This window comes from Tupaia chinensis, unplaced genomic scaffold (assembly GCF_000334495.1).
Source record: "Tupaia chinensis unplaced genomic scaffold, TupChi_1.0 Scaffold150288_1, whole genome shotgun sequence".
In the NCBI taxonomy this organism is placed as follows: Eukaryota; Metazoa; Chordata; class Mammalia; order Scandentia; family Tupaiidae; genus Tupaia; species Tupaia belangeri.
In genome coordinates, this window is record NW_006210128.1 from 2,222,008 (window position 1) to 2,224,986 (window position 2,979).

The following is a 2,979-nucleotide window of genomic DNA, read 5'->3' on the forward strand; positions in this document are numbered from 1 at the left end:
GAAAAAAAAAAAAAAAATTAACAAATTACTAAACCTACCAACAGCTCAATAGAAAGCAAAATCTTTAAATCTGGAAAAGAAAGCAAAAAAAAAAAAAAAAACAGTCCTGTTTTAGTCAGAAGTCATACAATTCTATTTAACCAGTTCAGTCTCATGCAATTAATCTCTCTTCTGTTGAATTTTCAGTGTTACTGTGGTCTTGTCTTTCCATTTCAATCCTGGAAGTTAACAATCAACATTATTATCGATATTTCCAACTTGTCCCTAGTATTTTCTTGGTTACTTTTTGTTCTTTTATTTCTGTCTGTGCGTGGTTAGTTTTCCTGGTAGAGCACTCCCTTCAGAACTTCTTGGAGAGCTTGTCTGGCGTTGGTAAATTCTTTCAAGTTTTGTTTATCTGAGAATGTTTTTATATTTTCTTCCCATATGAAGGATAATCTTGCCAGGCATAATATTCTTGGTTGAAATTGTTTCTCACTTAACACTTTGAATATATTTTCTCACTCTTTCTTTCCTTACTCACATTGTTTCTGATGAGAGATCCAATGTCAGCCTGATAGGATAACCTTTGTAAGGAACCTGACATTTCTGTCTTGCCAATTTTAGTATCTTGTCTTTGTCTGTGGATTTGGCCAATCTGGCTAATAATCTGTCTTGGAGAAGATCTTCTTGGGTTGATTCTATTAGGGTTCCTTTGTATTTCTTGGGTCTGGATATGCAGATGCCTCTCTAGGTTTGGAAAGTTTTCTTACAGGATTTCATGCCCTTATCAGTTTCTTCACCTTCAGGGAGACCTATTATCCAGATGTTTGGGTGCTTAATGGTATCTGTTTCTCGTATATTATGCTCATGATTTTGGGTTATTTTCTGTCTTTTTGGTGATTTCTAGGTCAGAAGTTTTGTTTTCAATGCCTGAGATTCGATCTTCTGCATGGTCTAATCTGCTTTTAATGCTTTTGAGGGAGGTTTTGACTTCCTGAATTACAGCCTTCATCTCTAACAGCTCCATTGGATTCTTTTTTTTTATGGAGTATATTTCTTCTTTCAAGTCATGAAAGAACTTCCTCACCTCCTGGAACTTGTTGTCTCTTTTCTCTTGGAGTTCATTGTTTCTCAGCTCTTGCATCTTATTTAGTTTTGTCACTATGAATATTCTGAATTCTTTATTGGACATTTCCATGAGTTCCATTGTACTTTCTCTGGATGATGAGGGGTTGTTCTTTTCCCTTGGGGGAGAGATATTTTCTTGGTTTCTCACATTTCCTATGCCTCTGTGGATTTCTGGTCATCTGATGGATTATATGCTTCTTCCTACTTTCTTGGAGTAAATTCTAAGTGTTCAGAGCTGTGCGGGAGGAGGTGATCTGCAAGCTCTCTGAAGTTCCGTTTCCCTGACGCTCACCAAGCAGGCTGTGTTTTTGACCTTGGAACTGGATATTGCAAAGGCCTCACAGTTTCTAGGGAATAGGTGCACCTGGGCTGAGCTACGGGATTTCAATTGAGAGCTCCCAGGCATGTGGGAGGAGATGAGCCTCTCTCTCTGCAGCTCCGTACTTCTCCCTGCTGCTCACTCTGCGGTCTCTCTTCTCTGGATTCTAGTCATTTGGTGGTGTATTCGCTTTAGGCTAATTGCTTAGAGAAGATTTCTGCAACTGTAAGATCACGTACTTCCCTTTACTATAACGTACTTCTGAGACAAGTTCTCTCCTCTACCATGTTTTGCAGTGTGGTATCCGCAGAAAAGAACTTTTGAGTTCAGATTTATACAGAGGCGTTTCTTCCTTCAGGCAGCAGCATTAGTAAGGGTTTGAGGATTTCTATGGCCCTAAAGTATTTAGATGGTTGGCTACTGTGCACCTAGTGTGTGGAGGCTAAACAGCAGAGTGAAAAGGTAAGGTTAAAAAAAAAAGGAAAAAGAAAACAAAACAAAGGGGGGAAAAGACCAAAACAACAAAAAAGAAAGAAAAAAATTTATTTAAATTAAAAAAAATGAACACAACAGGACACATCTCAGATTTAAATGGCTTCTGAAATTAGCAAGAGAAAGGACAGGTCAGAGGTGAGAAGAAGTATTTTAAAATTTCTTTTTAAAAAGGGGAAGAATTAAAGAGAGAGACAGAGAGAGACAGAGACAGAAGATGGAGGTTGCCTTAACTGGCTGAGCTTTTCTGGGGTCTGGAAGATGGGGTTTAGAGCAGAGATTCAGTCGCCCTGGTCCCAGAACATGACAGGACACACCTCAGATTTAAATGGCTTCTGACTGAGCTTTTTGGGGTCTGGAAGATGGGGTTTAGAGCAAAGATTCAGTCGCCTTAGTCTCAGAACATGACAGCCACACCTAATAATTAAATGGCTTCTTACTGAGCTTTTATGGGGGTCTGATTGGCTATAGCCTAGCAAACATGTTGCTCCAGAAAACAGGTACGATTTCGGCTTATTTGTAGGAATCCCAGCATAGGAGTACAGTGGCCATTTTAGGCCAAAATAGTTCAACAGGCAGAAGTGTTTACAGGTAGCAAACAGTAGGTTACTGACCTTCTTTTGTTTTGCTTTTTTATGACCTGTAGTAATTTTCTCAGCAGGAGCCAGGAGCTTTGAACTCCTGATGTCCAAAACGACTCTTTCACCCACACACTTGCATGATAGTTTTACTGGGTATACAATTTCAGATTCAGTAACTTCCAAACCCGCATTTTAAGCACACAGCCTCACTGCCTTTGTGCCTCTAGTATCGTCAGTGAGAGGCCTGTTGTCACTTTTCATTTGTGTTCTTTTGTAGGCAACCTGTTTTTCTCTCTCTCTCTCAATTTTGTTTGTCCATTTAGCAGTTCTCCTTTATCTTTAGTGTCATTATGTCTAGTTACAGGTCTCCTTTTCATTCAGTCGACTTGGCATTTTATCATCCTATTTAGCCTTGGGGATTTTGTCTTGTATTATTATTTTTTTATACTTTCTGGAAAATTTTTCTTGTATTATTTC